Here is a 23,839-nt window from a genome sequence, read left to right on the forward strand (position 1 = left end):
TGCTTGAAACCCAGGGCCCTGGTGGTGTAGGTGCCTGAGAGAATCTCCTGGTCTGTGGGTTGCGAAGACCATGAGAAAAACATAGTATCTAGGTTGGTTAGCACCCTTCCTCACTGAACAGTCACTACAGCTTCCCTTGGCTAGGGGAGGGAGTTCCCCAATCCCTTGTGCTTCCTAGGCGAGGCAATGCCCCACCCTGCTTCTCCTGCCCTCCGTGGGCTGTACCCACTGTCTAACCAGTCCCAATGAGATGAGCCAGGTACCTCAATTGGAAATGCGGAAATCACCCACCTTCTGTATTGATCTTGCTGGGAGCTACAGACTGGAGCTGTTCCTATTCGGCCATCTTCCACCACCAAAAAATTACTCTTGTGTGGTGGTACATGTCTGTAGTTCCAGCTACTTGGGTTACTGAGGTGGGAGGATTGCTGAGTCCAAGAGTTCAAGACCAGCCTGGGCAACATACCAAGACCCAACCTCTAAAAAAATTACTTTATATTTTTTGCTGCTATATAGAAAAGTAATTTTGTATATTGATATCATATCTAGCAACCTTACACACCTCTCATTTTTATATTTATTTAATTTAATTTTTTTGAGATGGAGTTTCGCTCGTTACCCAGACTGGAGTGCAGTAGCACGATCTCGGCTCACCGCAACCTCCGCCTCCTGGGTTCAAGCAATTCTCCTGCTTCAGCCTCCTGATTTTTTTTATTTTTTAACTTTAGAGACATCATCTCACTGTGTCGCCCAGGCTGGAGTGCAGTGGCCTGATTATAGCTCACTGCTAACTGCAGCCTTGAATTCCTGTGCTTAAAAGATCCTCCACCTCAGGCTCCTGGGTAGTTAGGACTGTAGGCTTATGCCACTACACCCAGCTAATTAAAAAATGTTTTTGTAGAGATGTGATCTTGCATATCACCCAGGGTGGATCTTACATATTGCCCATATGCTGTTCTTAATTCTAATAATTTACATGCAGATTTTCTTATTTTCCATATAGATAATATTGTTATTTGTGAATAATAACAGTTTGTTTCTTTTATTCTCATCTTCCTCTTATTTGTTTTACCTGTTTTAATGGCACTGATAGGACTTCCAATAAAAGATGGAATAGAAGCAATGAAAGCAAACAGTGTTACGTTCATGATCTTAAGGGAATGCTTCTAACAGTTTTCAAATAAGTATGATATTTTCTTGTGACTTTTGGTAAATACTCTTTGTCAAGTTAAGGAAATGTCTTCTTTTTTTCTCAGGATAAAATAGTTAAATTTTATGAAGTGCTTTGTCTGCGTCTATTGAATTAGTCATGCTTTTTTTCTTGTGATATATTGCTGTGGTGACTTAGGTTGTTAATATGTTTCCTAATGTTAAACCATTCTTGGATTCCAGGAATTATTCTTTTTCTTCTGTGTTTGCAGGTGAGATTTAATTGTCAGTTCTCATACTGTCTTTTATTTGATTTTAAGATTCATAAAATGAGTTAAGAATATTCTGTATTTTTCTCTTCTGTAGAAGTATATATTTAAGAGTGCGGTAGTTCCTTGAGTGTTTCATAAATCTTGTCTTTATGACATATATACACACACACACCACACACGCACACACACACACATTTTTTAGAGTTGGGAGTCTCACTGGGTTGCTCAGGCTGGAGTCCAGTGGCTATTCACCAGTGATCATAGCAGTCCTCCCATCTCAACCTCCTAAGTATCTGGGACTATGCCACTGCACCCAGCTATGATATGTATTTTAAATAGTGTCACAATCATAGATAATTGTAAGAAAGTACATATAACTCATTTTGGTGAACAAATAGAGAGTGAGTTTACAGCATGAAGCACTATTACCCCTGAGTCCTTTAGTGAATGTTTGAAACAAATGAAGAATATTCCTTTACATAACCAAAGTATAATCATCAAAATCAGGAAATGGGTTGGGTGCAGTGGCTCATGCCTGTAATCCCAGCACTTTGGGAGCCAGAGGTGGGAGGACTGCTTGAGCTCAGAAGTTTGAGATCAATTTGGGTAACAAAGCAAGACCTCCTCTCTACAAAACAAAACAAAACAAAACAAAACTGGGCATGGTGGCACACATCTGTAGTCCTAGCTACTCGGGAGGCTGAGGCAGAGGATTGCTTGAGCCCAGGAGGCTGAGACTGCAGTGAGCCATGATTGTGCCACTGCAGCCCAGCCTGGGTGACAGAGGTGATATCCTGTCTCAAAAAAAAAGAAAAAAAAAATCAAGAAATGTACATTGCTATGTTGCCACCATTTCAAACCCCATAGCCTTTCATAGCAAAGAGATCCAGTTTATAACCACATATTGTCATTGTCAATGCATTTAGTTTTCATGTCTTTTTTTCTTTTTAAATGGATCTTGCTCTGTTACTAGGCTGGAGTGCAGTGGCACAATCTCGTCTCACTGTAACCTCCACCTCCCAGGTTCAAGCACTTCTCCTGCCTCAGCCTCCTGAGTAGTTGGGACTATAGGCACCTGCCACCCATGCCTGGCTAATTTTTTTTTGTATTTTAGTAGAGATGAGGTTTCACCATGTTGGCCAGGATAGTCTTGATCTCCTGACCTCGTGATCCACCCCTCCTTGGCCTCCCAAAGTGCTGGGATTACAGGCATGAGTCACCGCGTCTGGCCTAGTTTTTATGACTTTTTAGTATCCTTCAGTGTGAAACAATTTCTCAGTCTTTTCTGGACTTTCATGATCTTTACATTTTAGAAAATTTAAGGCTGGTTATTTTGTAGAATGTTCCTCGGTTTTGAGTTGGTTTGCTGTTTCTCCATGATTAGAATCAGGTTTTGCATCTGGCAGTAAAATCACAGAAGTGATGCTATTTTCTTCTCATTGAATTCTGTCAAGCTGTGCAGTTTTGATATGTACCATTATTAATTATATGCACTTTGATCACTTGATTTAAGTGATGTCTTCCAGGTTTCCCCAGGTAAACTGACTTTTTTCCCATTGTGATAAATATTTTGAGGAGAAGGGCTTTGAAACTATGCAAATACCTTGTCCTTCATAACACATACAATTAATTAATTTATATAAATATAGACTCTTTAACTCATTTTTTGGTGTACTTTATCTTTCCCCTACTGAAAGAAACATGTCAGAATTTCTCTCTCTGATGGTGGTTTTGATTGTATTGCTGTGTTTTGTTTTTTGTTTTTAACACAGGGTCTTCCTCTGTCACCTGGGCTGGAGTGCAGTGGTGTGATCACAGCTCACTGCAACATCCACCTCCTGAGTTCAAGCGATCCTCCCACCTTAGCCTCTCAGGAGCTGGGACTAGAGGCATGTGTCACCACGCCTAGCTAATTTTTGTATTTTTTTTTGTAGAGATGGGGTTTTACCATGTTGCCAGGCTGGTCTCGAACTCCTGGGCTCAAGCGATCTGCTGCCTTGGCCTCCCAAAGTGCTCGGAATACAAGCCTAAGTCACTGCACATGGCCATCTCTTTGTATTTTTTTTCAGTTAGTTTTCTTTTTCTTCCTTTTTTTAGAAACAGGTTCTTATTGTGTCATCCAGGCTTGATTGCAGTGGCATGACCATAGCTCATTGCAGCCATGAACTCTGTAGTTCAAATGATCCTATACCTCAATCTCCCAAGTACCTGGGACTATAGGTGTGTGCCACTGTGCCCAGCTAATTTTTTAAATATTTTGTAGAGACAGGGTCTCACTTTCTTGCTCAGGCTGAATTTTTTTCTTTATTTCCTAAAAGGTCCAACATACCATATAGTAAAGTCATTCACCATTTGTGATTTGGAAGCCAAAGGTACTAATGATGAGGTGCCATACAGTTAACTATGGGCACAATGTTATATAGCAGATCTCTAGAACTTAAATCGCCTGGCATAACTGAGACTTTATACCTATTGAATAGCAACTCCCCATTTCACCCTCCACCACCCCTGGCAACCACCATTCTGTTCTCTGCTTCTGTGTGTCTGACTAGTTTATATACCTCACACAAGTTGTATCATCCACTATTTGTCCTCCATGACTGGCCTATTTCGCTTAGCATGATGTCCATATGTTGCGGATAATGATAGGATTTCCTTCCATTCTCAGGCTGAATAATGTTCCATTGTATGTATCGACTACATTTTCTTTACCCCATTTATCTGTCTGTGGGTATTTAGGTTGTTTCCACATCTTTGCTATTATAAATAGTGCTGCAATGAATGTGGGAGTACAAATATTTCTTTGAGATGCCAATTTCTATTCTTTAGGATTAATACCAGAGATGGGACTGCTGGATCATATGATACGTTTTTTGAGGATGCTCCAGACTGTTTTCTTTAAAAAAAAAAAAAAACTAATTAATTTTTAATCTTCAAATTGACTAATGTCAAAATTGTATATATTTATGGTATATAGCATGATGTTTTGATATATGTATATGTTGTAGAATGATTAAGTCGAGTTAATTAACATCCATCACCTCACATACCATTTGTTTTGTGACAAGAACATTTAGAACCTACTCTCTTAGCAAGTTTCAAGCATACAATAAATAATTATTATTAATTTTTTTAGTTTTAGAGATGGGGATCTTTCTGTGTTGCTCAGGCTGGGCTTGAACTCTTGGCCTTAAGTGATCCCGCTGCCTCAGCCTCCTAAGTAGCTAAGACTACAGCTGTGTGCCACTGCATCTGGATATAATACGTTTTATTACCTGTTATAATATGCTGTACAATAGATCTCCAGAACTTATTCCTTCTGTCTAACTGAAACTTTGTGCCCTTTGATCAATATTTCCCATACCCTGCCCCACTACCTACTCCTGCTTTTCTTGGTAACCACCATTCTACTCTTCTGTGAGTTTGATTTTTTTTAGATCCTACATGTAAATGAGATTGTGTTTACCTCTCTATGCCTGACTTACTTAACTTTAAGAGTGTCCTCTAGGTTCATTCATGTTGTTACAAGTGACAGGATTTCCTTCTTTTTTAAGGCAGAAAATGTATATATATATATATACCAATTTTCTTTATTTATTCATCCATATCTTGAAGGTGAATAATGCTATAGTGAACATGGAGGTGCAGATACCTCTTTGACATGCTGATTTTGTTTCCTTTGGATGTATACCTAGAAGTGGAATTGATGGAAATAGTATTTTTTTTTTTTCTTTTAAATTTCTTTATGGAGAAAGAGTCTCACTGTGTTGCCCAGGCTGGTCTCAACTCCTGGGCTCAAGTGATCCTCCCTCCTCGGCCTCTGAAAGTGCTGAGATTACTGGAGTGAGCTACTGCACACTGGCCTGTAGTTGTATTCTTAGTTTTTTGAAACCTCTGTACTGTTTTCTGTAAAGGCTGGAGTATTATGAGGTTGTAAAAAGGAATGAGGAAGATCTCTGAGTTGACATGAAGTGATTCCAGATGTCTAAACAAAAAAGCATGCCAAAAGAAAAATATAAAAAGGTGTAGATAGGATGTTACTCTTTAAAAAAGGGGGATAGAAATATAAATGAGTGTCTATATTGCTTGCTTATTTTTGTGAAAAGAAGCACAAAAAGCTAGTGGAAAAAAAACCTACAGGAGGAGGAATTTGACCGGGCATGATGGCTCACACATGTAATCCCAGCACTTTGGGAGGCTGAGTAGGGTCGATCACCTGAGGTCAGGAGTCTGAGACCAGCCTTGCCAACATAGTGAAACCCTTACCAACATAGTGAAAAATATAGAAATTTTTCTGTATTTACTAAAAATAGAAAAATTAGCTGGGCGTGGTGGTGTGTGCCTGTAATCTGAGCTACTTGAGAGGCTGAGGCAGGAGAATTGCTTGAACCTGGGAGGCTGAGGTTGCAATAAGCCAAAATTATGCCACTGCACTCCAGCCTGGGTGACAGAGAGAGATTCTGTCTCAAAAAAAAAAAAAAAAAAGAAAAGAAAAAAGAAAAAACATATATAGGAGACCTACAGGAGAGTGAGAGGAAAGATAAGAAGACATAAGGAGGAGGTTAAGATTTCTTAAGAATTCCTTGACATGTGGTTTTAACTTTTAAGCATACAAGTGTTTTTCATAGAAAAAAGAAATTAAATTGAGATAAATAAGTGTTGGAAAGGATGTGGAAGAAAGGAAACCTTTGTGTACTGTTGATGGGAATGTCAGTTGGTTCAGCCATTTTGGAAAACAGTATGGAGGTGCCTCAGAAAATTAAAAGTAGAACCACCATATGGGCCAGCAACGCCGCTTCCAGGCATACATCTGAGGAAAACAAAACCAGTAGCTCAAAGAGATATGTGCACTCCCTTGTTCATTGTAGCATTCTAACACCATCTTTTGAAGTGACTATTTTTTTCCCATTGTGTATTCTTGGCAACCTTGTTGAAGATCAATTGCCTATACATGGATAGGTTTATTTCAGGGCTCCCTGTTCTGTTCCATTGGTCTGTATGACAGTACTGTACTGTTTTGATTATTGTAGCTTTGTAATGTATTTTGAAATGAAGTAATGTGATGGTTCCAGCTTTGTCTTGCTTGACATTATTTTGGCTAATTGGAGTCATTTGTGGTTCCTTTATGAATTTTAGGGTTGTTTTTTCTATTTCTGTAAAAAATGACACTGTCATGAGAGAGTGTGAACCAGAAAAAAAAACAACCCACTGGTATTATATTTTGAAGAGACAGTGTCTTGCTCTATCACTTAGGGTGGAATGCAGTGGTATAATCATACTCACTGTGGCCTTAAACTTGTGGACTCAAGTGATCCTCCCAAGTTAGTCTCCCAAGTATAATAGTTGGGACTACAGTCATGTGCCATCATGCATAGCTCCACTGGCATTTTGGTAGGGGTTGAATCTGCAAATCACTTTGAGTAGTATTGACATTGTAACATAAAAGTCTTCCAATCCATGGACTCTAATGTCTTTCCATTTGTGTCTTCTTTAATTCGTTTCACCAATTTTTGTCATTTTCAGTATACAAGTCTTTCAGCTCCTAGGTTAAATTTATTCCTAATTGTTTTATTCTTCTTGTGATTGTAAATGAGATTGTTTTCTTTTTTTTTTCCCCCCCAGATGAAGTCTTTCTCTCCCAAGCTAGAGTGCAGTGGCATGATCTTGGCTCGGTGCAACCTCTGCCTTTCAGGTTCAAGCGATTCTTGTGCCTCAGCCTCCTGAGTAGCTGGGATTACGGGCACCCACCACGATACCCAGCTAATTTTTGTATTTTTAGTAGAGACAGGGTTTTACCATGTTGGCCAGGCTGGTCTTGAACTCCTGATCTCAGGTGATCCACCCACCTTGGCCTCAGAAAATGCTGGGATTACAGACATGAGCCACTGAGCCCAGCCAGGATTGTTTTCTTAAATATTTCTAATAACTCCTTGTATTTCTATCAGTCTTTGCTATAATACATACATGCATACATATATATATGTGTGTATATAGAGAGAGACTAAATTATACTCATACATTTAAAAATTTTATATCTTCTAATAAATGTAATATTTATCCTTTTTTAATGTTCTTCTGTCCATGTTTCAGAGATAGAAAAGCACTAAAGAGGGATTTTAAAAATCTATATTGTCTGATAATTAAAATGGCCACCTTAGTTTTATTTATGACATTTGATAAAAATTTTTTTCATTTTTTTGAAAACTTTTTTCTGGCCTTATACTTTACACATTTCACTTTTTAAATAGCATATATCTTGATGATTTTTAAAAAATCCATTCTAACTACTACTTTTTAACTTGTAAATTTAGGCCAGTTACATTTATAGTGATTACTCTGATGATGATAATGATGATGATATTTTGAGAGAGAGTCTCATTGTCGCTCATCTGTAGTACAGTGGTATGATCATGGCTCACTGCAGCCTGAAACTCCTGAGCTCAAGCAATCCTCTTGCCCCAGCCTCCCAAGTAGCTGTGACTACAGGTGCAAGTTACCACACCTGGCTAATTAAAAAAAAACTTTTGTACAGACAGTGTCTTGCTATGTTGTCCAGGCTGGTCTTGAACTCCTGGGTTCAAGTGATCCTCCTGCCTCACCTCCCAAAGTGCTGGAATTATAGGCATGGGCTATTATGTCAAACCCATATTTTGATATTGAATACTAACCTATTTTGAGTTTTCTGTTTGTTCTGATTTGTCCTTTTTAATTCCTTAATAACTTTTTTGGAGGGGCTAATTTATCAAGTTTTAAAAATTATGTCATAAAGTTATATCCTCTCTTTCTGTTAGTGATTACCACCATTCCTTTCATTTTTATTATTTTAATAACTGCCTTAAATTTTCAGCATGCATATGTACATTAATAGATCTAAAAGTGGCTGGGCATTGTGGCTTATGTCTATCTATAATCCCGGCACTTTGGGAGGCTCAGGCCGGTGGATCGCCTGAGGTCAGGAGTTTGATAGGGGTTTGTATGGAATCTGTAAATCAGATTCAGCCTGGCCAACATAGTGACACCCTGTCTCTACTAAAATATAAAAATTTAGCTGGGCATGGTGAGGGGCACCTGTAATCCCTGCTACTCAAGAGGCTGAGGCAGGAGAATCGCTTGAACCCAGGAGGCGGAGGTTGTAGTGAGCTGAGATTGCCATTACACTCCAGCCTGGGCAACAAGAGTGAGACTCCATCTCAAAAAACAAACAAACAAAAAAGAATCTAAAAGTAATTAACTCAGGGCAGCTGGGTGGGGAGGGGTAAAAAAAAGAGTTATTAACTCTGCCTACCTTCTGACTATAAAGGAGCTTAGAAACCTCTAACTCCAGTTATTTTCTTCCAAATTATAATACAAGTTATAGTTGTTCAGTCTTTTAGTTCCATCTTGCTTTTTGCCCTTCAAATGAGACATTATTTTGGTCTCATATAATTAGTTCTTTCTAGGTTTAACCTATATTTTATTAGTTTCTTGCTCACTGTTTTTGAGTTGTAACTCTTCCATGCAGCTCATTTTTGCTTCTTTTTTATTTTATTGCATTTTAGGTTTGGGGGTACATGTGAAGAACATGCAAGATTTTTGCATAGGTGTACACGTGGCAGTGTGATTTGCTGCCTTCTTCCCCTTCACCAATATCTGGCATTTCTCCCCATGCTATCTCTCCCCAACTCCCCACCCCTCGCTGTCCCTCCCCTATTTCCCCCCAACAGACCCTAGTGTGTGATTCTCCCCTCTCTGTGTCCATGTGTTCTCATTGTTCAAAACCTGCCTATGAGTGAGAACATGCGGTGTTTGATTTTCTGTTCTTGTGTCAGTTTGCTGAGAATGATGGTTTCCAGGTTCATCCATGTCCCTACAAAGGACACGAACTCATCATTATAGATGACTGTGTAATATTCCATGGTGTGTATGTGCCACATTTTCCCTGTCCAGTCTATCATTGATGGGTATTTGGATTGGTTCCAGGTCTTTGCTATTGTAAACTGTGCTGCAATGAACATTCGAGTGCATGTGTCCTTATACTAGAACGATTTACAGTCCTTTGGATATATACCCAGTAATGGGATTGCTGGGTCAAATGGAATTTCTATTTCTAGGTCCTTGAAGAATCGCCACACTGTCTTCCACAATGGTTGAACTAATTTACACTCCCACCAACAGTGGAAAAGTGTTCCTATTTCTCCACATCGTCTCCGGCATCTGTTGTCTCCAGATTTTTTAATGATTGCCATTCTAACTGGCATGAGATAGTATCACAATATAGTTTTGATTTGCATTTCTCTAATGACCAGTGATGATGAGCATTTTTTCATATGTTTGTTGGCCTCATGTATGTCATCTTTTGTTAAGTGTCTGTTCATATCCTTTGCCCACTTTCGAATGGGCTTGTTTGTTTTTTTCTTGTAAATCTGTTTTAGTTCTTTGTACATTCTGGATATCAGCCCTTTGTCAGATGGGTAGACTGCAAAAAAATTTTTCCATTCTGTTGGTTGCTGATTCACTCTAATGACTGTTTCTTTTGCCGTGCAGAAGTTGTGGAGTTTGATTAGGTCCCATTTGTCTGTTTTGGCTTTTGTTGCTAATGCTTTTGGTGTTTTGGTCATGAAGTCTTTGCCTATGCCGATATCCTGAATGGTTTTGCCTAGTTTTTCTTCTAGGGTTTTTATGGTGTTAGGTCTTATGTTTAAGTCTTTAATCCATCTGGAGTTAATTTTAGTGTAAGGTGTCAGGAAGGGGTCCAGTTTCTGCTTTCTGCAAATGGCTAGTCAGTTTTCCCAACACCATTTTTTAAACAGGGAATCCTTTCCTCATTGCTTGTTTCTGTCAGGCTTGTCAAAGATCGGATGGTTGTAGATATGATGTATTGCCTCCGAGGCCTCTGTTCTGTTCCATTGGTCTATATCTCTGTTTTGGTACAAGTACCATCCTGTTTTGATTACTGTCCGGTAATCAAAAACTATACTTGTAGTATAGTTTGAAGTCCGGTAGTGTGATACCTCCTGCTTTGTTCTTTTTGCTTAGCATTGACTTGGCTATGCGGGCTCTCTTTTGGTTCCATATGAAGTCGAAGGTGTTTTTTCCCAGTTCTGTGAAGAAGGTCATTGGTAGCTTGATGGGGATAGTGTTGAATCTGTAAATTACTTTGGGCAGTATGGCCATTTTCACTATATTGATTCTTCCTAACCATGAACATGGAATGTTTTTCCGACTGTTTCTGTCCTTTCTTATTTCATTGAGCAGTGGTTTGTAGTTCTCCTTGAAGAGGTCCTTTACGTTCCTTGTTAGTTGTATTCCTAGGTATTTTATTCTCTTTGTAGCAATTGTGAATGGCAGTTCATTCTTGATTTGGCTCTCTTTAAGTCTGTTATTGGTGTACAGGAATGCTTGTGATTTTTGCACATTGATTTTGTATCCTGAGACTTTGCTGAAGTTGCTTATCAGTTTCAGGGGGTTTTGGGCTGAGACGATTGGGTCTTCTAGATATACTATCATGTCATCTGCAAATAGAGACAGTTTGGCTTCCTCTTTTCCTATTCGAATACCCTTTATTTCTTTTTCTTGCCTGATTGCTCTGGCTCGAACTTCCAGTACTATATTGAATAGGAGTGGTGAGAGAAGGCATCCTAGTCTAGTGCCAGATTTCAAAGGCAATGCTTCCAGTTTTTGCCCATTCAGTATGATATTGGCAGTTGGTTTGTCGTAAATAGCTTTTACTATTTTGAGATAAGTTCCGTCAATACCTAGTTTATTGAGGGTTTTTAGCATAAAGTGCTGTTCAATTTTGTCAAAGGCCTTCTCTCCATCCATGGAGATAATCATGTGGTTTTTGTCTTTGGTTCTGTTTATGTGATGAATTATGTTTATAGACTTGCATATGTTGAACCAGCCTTGCATCCCTGGGATGAATCCTACTTGATCATGGTGGATAAGCTTTTTGATTTGCTGTTGCTTTTGGCTTGCCAATATTTTACTGAAGATTTTTACATCTGTGTTCATCATGGATATTGGCCTGAAGTTTTCTTTTCTTGCTGAGTCTCTGCTGGGTTTTGGTATCAGGATGATGTTGGTCTCATAAAATGATTTGGAAAGGATTCCCTCTTTGGATTATTTTGAATAGTTTCAGGAGGAATGGTACCAGCTCCTCTTTGTATGTCTGGTAGCATTCAGCTGTGAACCCATCTGGACCTGGGCTTTTTTTTTGTTTAGTAGGCTATTAATTGCTGCCTTAACTTCAGACCTTGTTATTGGTCTATTCAGGTTTTCAACTTCTTCCTGGTTTAGGCTTGGGAGGATTCAAGTGTTCAGGAATTTATCCATTTCTTCCAGGTTTACTAGTTTATATGTATAGAGTTGTTTGTAATCTCTGATGATGGTTTGAATTTTTGTGGAATCTGTGGTGATTCCCTTTATCATTTTTTTATTGCATCTATTTGGTTATTCTCTCTTTTCTTTTTTATCAATCTGGCTAGTGGTCTATTTTGTTGATTTTTTCAAAAAACCAGTTCCTACATTTATTGATTTTTTTTGAAGGCTGTTTTGTGTCTCTGTCTCCTTCAGTTCTGCTCTGATCTTATTTATTCCTTGTCTTCTGCTAGGTTTTGAGTTTTTTTGATCTTGCTTCTCTAGCTCTTTCAATTTTTACAATAGGCTGTCAATTTTAGATCTCTCCTTGCTTCTCATGTTTGCCTTTATTGCTATAAATTTTCCTCTAGACACTGCTTTAAATGTGTCCCAGAGATTCTGGTATGTTGTGTCTTTGTTCTCGTTGGTTTCAAAGAACATCTTTATTTCTGTCTTTATTTCATTGTTTATCCAGTCAGCATTCAAGAGCCAGTTGTTCAGTTTCCATGAAGCTGTGCGATTCTGAGTTAGTTTCTGAATTCTGAGTTCTAACTTGATTGCACTGTGGTCTGAGAGACTGTTTGTTATGATTTCCGTTCTTTTGCATTTGCTGAGGAGTGATTTACTTCCAAGTCTGTAGTCAATTTTAGAGTAGGTGTGATGTGGTGCTGAAAAGAATGTATATTCTGTGAATTTGGGGTGGAGACTTCTGTAAATGTCTATTAGGTTTGCTTGTTCCAGGTCTGAGTTCAAGTCCTGGATATCCTTGTTAATTTTCTGTCTCATTGATCTGTCTAATATTGACAACGGGGTGGTAAAGTCTCCCACTATTATTGTGTGGGAGTCTAAGTCTCTTTGTAAGTCATTAAGAACTTGCCTTATGTATATTGGTGCTCCTGTATTGGGTGCGTATATATTTAGGATTGTTAGCTCTTCTTGTTGCATCGATCCTTTTACCATTATGTAATGTCTTTCTTTGTCTCTTTTGATCTTTGTTGGTTTAAAGTCTATTTTATCAGAGACTAGGATTGGAACTCCTGCTTTTTTTCCTTGCCATTTGCTTGGTAAATCTTCCTCCATCCCTTTATTTTGAACCTTTGTGTATCCTTGCATGTGAGATGGGTTTCCTGGATACAGCACACTGATGGGTTTTGGCTTTTTATCCAATTTCCCAGTCTGTGTCTTTTGATTGGTGCATTTAGCCCATTTAAATAAATTTAGGCTTAATATTGTTATATGTGAATTTGATCCTGCCATTTTGATGCTAGCTGGCTGTTTTGCCCATTAGTTGAAGCAGATTCTTCATTGTGTTGATGCTCTTTACAATTTGGTATGTTTTTGGAGTCCTGGTACTGCTTTTTCCTTTCTATGTTTAGTGCCTCTTTCAGTAGCTCTTGTAAAGCAGGCCTGGTGGTGATGAAATCTCTGAGTAATTCCTTGTTTGCAAAGGATTTTTTTTTTCCTTCACTTATGAAGCTTTGTTTGGCCGGATATGAAATTCTGGATCGAAAGTTCTTTTCTTTAAGGATGTTGAATATTGGCCCCACTCTCTTCTGGCTTGTAGGGTTTCTGCTGAGAGATCTGCTGTACGTCTGATGGGCTTCCCTTTGTGGGTAACCAGACCTTTCTCTCTGGCTGTCCTTAGCATTTTCTCCTTCATTTCAACCCTGGTGAATCTGACGATTATGTGCCTTGGGGTGTCTCTTCTTGAGGAATATCTTTGTGGTGTTTTCTGTATTTCCTGGACTTGAATATTGGCCTGCCTTGCTAGGTTGGGAAAGTTTTCCTGGATAATATCCTGAAGAGTATTTTCCAGCTTGGATTCATTCTCTCCGTCCCATTCAGGTACACCTATCAAAGGTAGATCAGGTCTTTTCACATGGTCCCACATTTCTTGGAGACTTTGTTCATTCCTTTTTACCCTTTTTTTTCTAATCTTGCCTTCTCGTTTTATTTCATTGAGTTGATCTTCTACCTCTGATATTCTTTCTTCTGCTTTGTCAGTTTGGCTGTTGAAACTTGTGTATGCTTTGTGAAGTTTTCGTGTTGTGTTTTTCAGCTCCATCAATTCACTTATATTCCTCTCCAAGTTGTCTAGTCTCATTAGCATTTTGTGAAACCTTTTTTCAAGGTTCTTAGTTTCTTTGCATTGGGTTAGAACATGTTCTTTTAGTTCACAGAAGTTTCTTATTATTCACCTTCTGAAGCCTGATTCTGTCAATTCATCACACTCATTCTCCATCCAACCTTGTTTCCTTGCTGGTGAGGAGTTGTGATCCCTTGTAGGAGGAGAGGCATTCTGGCTTTGGGTGTTTTCATCCTTTTTGCACTGATTTCTTCCCATCTTTATGGATTTATCCACTTGTCATCTTTGTAGTTGTCGACTTTCAGATTAGGTCTCTGAGTGAATGTCCCATTTGTTGATGATGAAGTTATTCCTTTCTGTTTTTTAGTTTTCCTTCTGACAGTCTGGCCTCTCTGCTATAGGACTGCTGAGGTCCACTCCAAGCCCTGCTTGCCTGGAGATCACCTGCAATGGCTGCAGAACAGTAAGGGTTGCTGCCAGTTTCTTATTCTGCTATCTTTGTCCCACAATGATGCCTGCCAAATGTCAGGCTGATCAGTCCTTTGTGAGGTGACTCTTTGGATATACGGGGTCAGGGAGCTGCTTGAGGAGACAGTCTGTCCTTTATAGGAGCTCAAGTGCTGAGCTGTGAGCTCCATTGTTCATTCAGAGCTGCTGGGCAGGTACGTTGGAGTCTGCTGCAGCAGAACTCATAAACCCCTTTTTTTCCCCAGGTGCTCTGTCCCGAGGAGTTAGGGCTTTATTTATGAGTTTCCATTGTGCTGCTGCTTATTTTTCAGGGCTGCCCTGCCCAGCAACGAGGCAGCCTAGTCACTGTCTGCCTGCAGAGGCTTTGCTGAGCTGCTGTAGGCCCCGCCTAGCTGCCGTGTGATCATCCCTGCACTCCTGTTTATATGGGTGTAGTTAGAACTGCCTCTGCAATGGTGGTCCACCTCTGTAATGGCGGACTCTCTCTGTAATGGTGGGTTGCCTCGGCAACGGCCGGCTGCCTTAGCAATGGCGGAGTAACTCGGTAATGGTGGATGCCCCTCTTTCACAGAGCTGGACCTTCCCGGGTTCAGCTGTGCTTTCTGTGAAACTCTCAACCCAGAGCATTTCCAATTGCTGTTTTTCTGTGGGGGTGGGACCAGCTGAGCCTGACCACCTGGCTCCCTGCCTCAGAGCCTTTTATTTTGTTGAATGTTCGACTCTCTCCCAGGTGTTCTAGTCACCTATTGAAAAGGTGCCGGGATCTGTGTGATTTCCCATGCGGCGACCCACTGCGCCAGCTGAAACAGCAGCGCTGAGATTCATGGCGCTTTTTTGCCTGGGAATCTCCTGGCCTGGCTCCCTGTTTCAGTCCTCTTTTTAATCAGATGAATGGGCGGCTGGCTCTGCCTTCCCAGAGCTCCACTCACCAGCTAAAATGGCACCCAGACCTGTTTATTTTATACGGAGAACTGCCGCTCCAGGGTGCCGGCAAAACAGCCGCGCCGGCCAAAACAGTTGTGCTAGTGACCCGTGGGGCTCCTCTGCCTGGGATTCTCCTTGTCTGTGGGCAATAAAAATCCGTATGAAAATGCGGCATCCACTCACCCTCTGCACTTTCACTGGGAGCTGCAATCCTGAGCTGCTCCTAATTGGCCATCTTGGATCCCTCCTTGTTTTTGCTTCTTAAAGAACATCCTAGGCATCCCTTCACTAAGAGTCTCTTTGTGGTAAATTCAGTTTTTATTTGTCTGAAATAGCTTTATTTGGAATAATTCTTAAAGTACAGTTTAGGGGAATATAAGATTCTAGGATGAAAGTTATTTTGTCTTAAAGTTTTTAGGATTTTACCTTCCACAGTCTGTGCTTAAGAGCAAGTCTACAGTCATTTGGTGATAAGCTGGGTTTCCCTTCTTACTGGCTTCATTTAAGCTCTTTGTTGATCTTCAGTTTTTCTACTGTGTGTCTCCATATAGATTATTTTTCTCTCTTCTGACTTGGGTTTGTTGTGCTTTCTGAATTCATATTTTCCTTCAGTTCTGGAAATTTCTCAGCCATTATCTTTTCTGACATTGTCTCTGTTCCATCTTCTCAGTTCCTGGAACTCCGTATCTTTTTATTCAATAAATCATTATCTGAAGTTCTTTGCCATCTACATGTACTGTTTTTTATTTCTTCCACATCTCACAGCTTATTTCCTACGTAATAATTCTGACCTAAGGCAGACTTATTGGTAGGAATTCTGTAAGCATTGGTCAGAGGGTGTAGCTCCTCAGTCTCTGATTGGATCATTCTGCTGGATTGTTTCGCCTAGACATCATGGTGTGCTACCAGCCAGTGACTAATTTTTGTGCTTGGGATTTCTTGGAAGGTGCAGGTAGTCTGTGTTTGAATTTTAAGTACATAGAAGTCAGGCTTGGGAGGTTATACTTTCAGGGAAAACTTTTCCCCTCACTTACTGCCTAGGCAGAGACAGACATATATCCCTTGGGTGGATCTTTTTAGTTTACTTTTACATTGTAGTCTTTCAAGGTGTTGTGTGGGATCCCAGTTCCAGTTCCCTACTCTGCTTAGGCCCAGGACCTTTCTCTTTTTCCCAAATAGTCCCTGAAAAGCATGTCTCTAGGTTATTGACACCAGCAAATTCCTTCAAGGAAGCCACAGCTTCATCAGGTTAACATGCTGCTTTCTAGCTCCTTGTTGATTTTAGGTCCTTGGGGATATCCCTTATTTTCTTACTTTTTTATAGAGATCGGGGTCTTGCTATGTTGCCCAGGCTGGTCTTGAACTCCTGTTCTTCAGCAATTCTCCCACCTCAGCCTCTCAAAGCATTAGGATTACAGGTGTGAGCCACTGTGTCAAGCCACAACTTTATTTTCTTAAGAGTTTAGGAATATCTTTACAAGGATATTTGTGGTACTTTATCCAGGATATCTGTCTGGGTGTGTTGGGTATCTAGTCCAATGTATTGTAAGTGGCAGAAGTCAACAGGATATATTTTTTTGAACAAATACATGGATCTTCTTTCTCTTTTTTTTTTCCTTTAATTTTTATTTCTTTTTTTCTTTTATCCCCTCTTTCACTTTTACATGATGTGGACTGGATCTTCTTTCTCTTTCATCATTTTCAGCTTTGAAAGTCTTCTGTGAGCCATAGAGATGCTAAATATTAACTAAATTTTTTTTATTAATAGTTTAGTTGTAGCTTGACATTGTTATGTTTAACATGTAATTAATCTGTTATAAATCATCTGTTATATAATAAACCTGAAGATATTAGTAGTTCAGAGACATTCTAGATAGAGGGAATGAAGCAGGGTGAAAGGTAACCTATCTTTAAAATGTGATATATTTTATATTCACTCTGTCATTTAAATCCTTTCAACAACACTATGGAATAGGAATTATCTTGATTTAATGAATGGGTTAACTGAGGCTAATAGAAGTTGATTAATTTGCTCAGGGTCACAGAGTTAATGAGCAACAGGACCAGGATTGAGATCCTTTGATCTTGGTACTCATTCATGCAGTTTACCATTTAATCTGAATGTCATTATTCAGGGCTTTTTATCTACTTACTCTTTCATTCCTACGTTTGACTCATATGAAAATAATTCTGCGAGGCAAGGGAAGTGGAAAGAAGGAAGACACCTTGCTGATTGTCAGAATAAAAGTTTGTTCAGCAGCAGATAGGAGGGGCAGGACCAGAGACTGGACATGTTCACACAGGCACAAATACAGAAAGTATCCCCGAAGCCATGGTGGCAAGAGGCAGCAGATGGTTTGTATCAAATTAAGGAAGGAAATCACATGTATAGAATACGACAATGTGCCAGACACTAAGACAGGTGGAGATGCTTTATTTAGGTTATCTCAGTTAAGCCTTGCCACAGGACTTGAGATATGAGTATTAAAATCTGACAGCAGGTGATAACAAGGTCTCAGTCAGAAGCCTTCAGCGTTCATGTTAGGATTCAAGTTCTTGAGAAAAATGGTGAAAACTGTTCAGGGTTCTGATCTTTTGGTTGTTTATTCACTTAATTAATTTTTTTCTGATTGTAACATTAGTGTCTTTTGAGAAATAAGACTAAATGAAGATAAAATCAACTGTAATTTACCAACCAGAGGTAATCACTGTTAATAAGTATGGTTTTGTTTTGGGAGGGGGGGGTTTGTTTTTTAGACAGAGTCTTGTTCTGTTGCCCAGGGTGCAATGCAGTGAAGCAATCTCAGATCACTACAATCTCCGAATCCCAGGCTTAAGTGATTCCTGTGCCTCAACCTCCCAGGTAGCTGGGATTACAGCAGGTGCCTGCGACCACCCAGCTAATTTTTTGTATATTTTGTAGATACAGGGTCTTGCCATGTTGCTCAGGCTAGTCTTGAAATCCCAGCCACAAGTGATCCTCCTGCCTAAGCCTTCCAAAGTGCTAGGATTGCAGGTGTGAGCCACCATGACTGGCCTATTTTTAAAAAAACTAGCTGGTGTGATTTTGAATGTACTATTTTATATCTTAACTTATTTTCAAGCAGCATTTTTTGAGCATGCTATGTCTCCAGATACTCTTTTAAAAAATTCATTGTGGTCAGGTGCGGTGGCTCATGTCTGTAATCCCAGTACTTTGGGAGGAGACCACTTGAGGTCAGGAGTTCATGACTTGCTTGGCCAACATGATGAAACTCATCTCTACTAAAAATACAAAAATTATCTGGGTGTGGTCAGGCCTGTCTGTAATCCCAGCTACTCAGCAGGCTGAGACAGGAGAATCAATTGAACCTGGGAGGCGGAGTTTGCAGTGAGCTGGGATCGTACCACTGCACTCCAGCCTGGACAACAGAGCAAGACTCCTTCTCAAAAAAAAAAAAAATTGTTGTTAGCAGGTAATGTGTGTTTAGATTTTTGAAGGCACTTATAATTTATAATGAAAAACAGCAGTCTTCTGTCTTATTTTTAAATTCTGTATCCCAGTGGCAATTATATTTCTAACTCGTTTATCAATTGCTTCTGGAATTTACCCTCATATTTCTTTCTTAAAAAAAATTTTTTTTTTTTAAGAGATGGGATTTGACCCTGCTGATTTCGAACTCCTGACCACAGGTGATCCACCCTCCTCTGTCTCCCACAGTGCTGGGATTACAGGTGTGAGCCACCCCGCCTGGCCAAAAAAATTTTTTTTGTGGAGATGGGGTCTTACTATATTGCCCAGGCTGGTTTTGAACCCTTGGCCTCAAGTGATCCTCCTTCTTTGGCCTCTCAAAGTGCTGGGATTACAAGTGTGAGCCACTGCGCCTGGCCGTCACATTTCTAAATAAAGCAGTTTTAGATATTATCTATTGGTTTTCTATTATGGAAACTGAGGATTCTTCTGTTCCATTCTTCTAATACTGTTGTAATTTTTGTTTTAAATTATAAGTATTGTTCACTGAGTCAAGAGTTACATTATGTTTAAAATTTTTCTTGTGTACTTTTTTAAACCTTGGAATTAATAATTGCTTCATTTATAGTTTGTTAGTTTTTTCTGTTTATCAATTCTTCCCACAGACCCTAGCAGATCTTTGAAGGCCTTCTAATGCTGTTTTCTTTTTTAAATAAACTAAACATGTATAGTTTTATTGATTTTTCGTGAAGCCTGAGTATTCCGCAAAATAAAAAGCATGTTACTTAATGGACTCAAGAAAAGTAAAAAAAAAAAAAAAAAAAGCACTGGACCTCTCATAAGTTTTCAACTATATGAAGATTTAAACTCATGTCCAGTAAAGGTCAAAACTGGTTCTCATTTTAAAGTTAGTTGTAAACAGTGTCTTCTCATGACTTCTAGAATGACCTAGAAAAGCTCCTCATATTTGCTTCTTTCAGATACTAAAGTCCTAATGCTGTTTTCTCTGTGATCGAATGCATCAGATAATCCATCAGCCTCATTTTCTTCTGAAGGGCTCCCTCCTGGAAGCAACCCCTCTATCCCTCCTGTCCTCTATCCTCTTGCTTCATCTTTCAGATAGAGGCCAGCTGCATCTGTCTTCATGGGACATCTTTTTACCAAAAACCTGTATGTGACCTTCCCCTCTCCTCTGTTAGCATCTTATTTTCTCCTTAAGTCTGTAGAGTGTATCTTTCAGTAGCATTCTGAGAGTGGATTTCTAGAAGTTAGTTTTTTGAGACCTCTTGTATTGCTTATCCATTGCTTTATAATAAATTACTCCAAAACTTGGTGGCTTAATACAACAATACGCATTTATTATTTTGCAGTCTCAGTGACCGGGAATTTGGGAGCAACTTAGCTGGATGGTTCTAGCTCAGGGAATCCCACGAAGTTGCAGTGAAGATATCAGCCAGGGATGCAGTCACCTAAAGGCTTGATTGGAGGCTGGCAGATCTGCTTCCAGGGTGGCTCACTCACAGACTGGCAAGCTGTTGCTGGTTTTTGGTGAGAAGCCTTAGTTTTCTCCACGAGCAGATTGAGTGTCCTCATAACCTGGTGGCTAGATTCTCCCAGACTGAGTGATCCAAGATAGCAAGATGGAGGTGACTATTTTTTATGACCTAGATGTCACATTCTCTTCCTTTGAAGTCAGTTGCTACATCCTGGTCCTAATCATTTTTTTTTTTTTTTTTGAGACAGTCTCACTCTGTTGCCCAAGCTGGAGTGCAATGGTGTGATCTCGGCTCACTGCAGCCTCTGCCTCCCAGGATCAAGTGATTCTCTTGCTTCAGTCTCCCAAGTAGCTGAGGTTATAGGCACCTACACCACGTCCAGCTAATTTTTGCATGTTTTTAGTAGAGATGGGATTTCACCATGTTGGCCAGACTGGTCTCAAAGTCCTGAATTCAAGTGATCTGCCAGCCTCAGCCTCCCAAAGTGCTGGGAGTACAGGCATGAGCCACCATGCCTGGCCTGTCCTACCAGTATTCAAGAAAGAGGATTAGTCTCTACCATTTGAAGTTAGGAATATCAAAGGATTATCATTTGGATTCCTTATTCTTTGTACATGACCTGGTTTCTTCTTAAATACATTTAGGATCTTCTCTTTACTCTTGTCTTGGTATTGTGGGTTAGTGACATGATGTGCTTTGATGTGGGTCTTTTTTTGTTGATTGTGCCGGATACCTAGAGGAGCTTTTAATTTTATGTATTTATTTATTTGAATTTTTAGGAGACAGATTCTCTATTGCCCGGGCTCAAGTGCAGTGGTACAATCAGCTCATTGCAGCCTCCAACTGCTGAGCTCAAGCAGTCCTCCTGCCTCAGTTCCCTGAGTAGCTGGGACTACAGGCCCACACTGCCATGCTCAGCTAATCTAAAAGAATATTTGTAGAGATGGAGTCTCACTGTGTTGTTGAAGCTTGTATCAAATTCCTGGGCTCAAGTGATCCTCCTGCCTTGGCATCCCAAAGTGCTGGAATTATAGATGTGTGTCATGGTGCTTGGCCAGATGAACCGTTTAATAAAAAAACTCATGTCTTCAGTTCTGGGAAATTTCCTCATATTGTTTCTTTAATATTTTCTTGTAGCTTTCATTTTATGAATTTAATTCTTTAGTCCATTTATTTTTACATATAATGTGAAGTATCCATAATGTAAAGCAAAAATTATTCAGGATATAATTAAACTCATTTTTCTTTTTTTTTTTTGAGACAAAGTTTTGCTCTGTCACCCAACCTGGAGTGCAGTGGTGCGATCTCAGCTTCCTGCAACCTCTGCCTTCCCCGTTCAAGAGATTCTAGTGCCTCATCCTCCCAAGTAGCTGGGATTACAGGTGCCTACCACCATGTCTGGCTAATTTTTTTGTATTTCTACTAGAGATGACGGGGATTCACCTTGTTGGCCAGGCTGATTTGGAGCTCCTGACCTCAAGTGCCTCCACCTCCCAAAGTGCTAGGATTATAGGCATGAGCCACCATGTCTGGCCTAAACTAATTTTTCTATTGTCATTTATTGTTACCAGATTTCCAGATGATTTGAAAAGTCGCCTTTGTCATTTCTTCGTAACCAGGGTCTGTTTCTGAGTTTTAAAATTTTGTTCTGCATATTTTTGTATTCCAATGCAGTATACTTAAGAAAAAAAAAAGATTGTAGCATTTTAATGTGTCACTCTCTGATAATATGAGCCCATTAAAATCTTCCAGAGCTCCAGTCCTGATGGAAGTTGAGAATTGTGAGGTATCTAAGTCAGGGAACTGCCAAAGAGGAGTTGGTTCTGAACACAGTTCAGTCCAAAAATAGGAGCTTGGAGCCACTTTCCTGGGGCTCCTTAAAGCTGTCCTGCTGAGAAACAGCATAGGCGTCAGTCTGGGAAAGGGGTTATTAGTGAACAGGATCAGTAATTCTAGATGTGGAGACTAGGGGGATGTGGGATCTTGAAATCAAACCTATACTTATGAGTAGTATTTTTTAAAAACCAAAATAACTATTGAACATGGAAATCTCCACAGTCACCAAAGCAAGAGATTTTACCCCTTTCTTTTGCAGGTGTCTTTTAGCCGTTCCATTAGGGGTTCATTTTCTCTTCAGGGGAGCTTTTTGAGGGTCTTCAGAAGCTGGAGAAAAGGGAGAGAACTTACCAAGAAAAAGATAACTAAGTATTAGAATGGATTCAAGGCAGTTCTACTTTAAAGTATACTTCTGATATCTTTAGAGATGCCTTCAATGCTTCAAACATTTCTGTTTCATTGTGGCTTTTAAAAAAATCATAAAGAGTGATTAGTGGATTTTTTGAAGAATTTCTGCTTGGCCTAATTTATCAATAGGAAGAAAAGAGAATACACCAATCATATGTTCATATTCCTAAAAGCAAAAGACTTATCACTCCAGCTCTTCATTTAGAGTCATCTTTGATTGGGGAGATTGGGTCTATTTATAACTGCTACCATGATCTTGTGGAGGGGGACTGCTCTCCCTTTTTCTCTGATATTTTTCGTCTTGTAGCACAATATAGATAAGGCTGGAATATTTCATAGAACTTTATCAAAGGCAGGGGAACAAGCAAAGGAAGTAAGCACAGAGAATAGCATGCAGTGAGACCATTTTTCTTATGAAAACTAGTTTTAGTTTTCAGCTTTGCTTTCTCCTTAGCTCCTGGCTTGCCTCAAATTGATACAAGCCATCTTTTCCCTGCCATTCAGGAAACCCTTCAAGCATGTATGGTTTCTAAATTTCAAACTCAAGAGAGAGGGCTTCATGATTGACACCAGGAATGCTGCCTACGTGGGTGTGGCTTATGTTTTCTACATGTAGTAATAGCCAACTATATCCCAATAGCTTTCACGAGACAGTCATATCTAGCTATGTCCAGTAATCTAATATCCTTTACTAGAGATAAACGTGGTCATAGGTTTTTTTGTGTAATTGATCTTTATATATTATACTTATGTACATTTTATGGTTTTTTAAATTAGGGCTACAGTATTTATAATTAAAAACAATAGACTAGAGCTAGTAGACCTGGGTTCTAGTCTATTTGCCAGTCTTGTCTGTTTTAGCAGTTCAATCTTTCTATAGTTTTATGGAGAGATTTGGATATGATTAGTCTGTAATTTTATAATTTAGACTATATTTGAATTATTTTAAATAATTATAAAATTTATACTCTTTGCCTCTCTTATATGATGCTGACATATTAATGAGGCATAATGGACCAATTATTGTTCCTGTGAGAAAATATAATCCATTTTATAAAGATATACTTTATAAGAAAAGTTTTCTATTATGGTGACAGGTAGGACCTGCTTATATTTAAAAGGGGTCATAGGTGTTTGCTACGAGTTTTTTATAAAGTAAATATTTACCTTTAAATGTACCTCACACATAATTTAGATGTTCTTACACAGAATGTAATTGCATGTAGTTAAGTCTATGTATAGATTCTATACTTTCTAGTTTATTTCTTTCATGTATTTGACATTTTTTCCTCTTTAAAATTTTAATTGAATTGAAAAAGCAAACAAAAGCATCATATAATAAAGTACTTTATTTGGTACTTTTAGTTAGGATACACCAATTTTTTTCTTTCTACTTAGGTATAATCTGTTTTTC

The 23,839-nt window shown here is 39.2% G+C and overlaps 1 protein-coding gene across 3 annotated transcripts in view; it reads left to right on the plus strand.

Moving 5' to 3' along the window:
• BRMS1L (BRMS1 like transcriptional repressor) overlaps nt 1-23,839 on the plus strand; it is a 48,928-nt gene that overhangs the window by 14,950 nt on the left and 10,139 nt on the right. The gene's annotated exons all lie outside the window — the stretch shown is intronic.

Source organism: Callithrix jacchus, chromosome 8, assembly GCF_049354715.1.
Source record: "Callithrix jacchus isolate 240 chromosome 8, calJac240_pri, whole genome shotgun sequence".
Taxonomy (NCBI): Eukaryota; Metazoa; Chordata; class Mammalia; order Primates; family Cebidae; genus Callithrix; species Callithrix jacchus.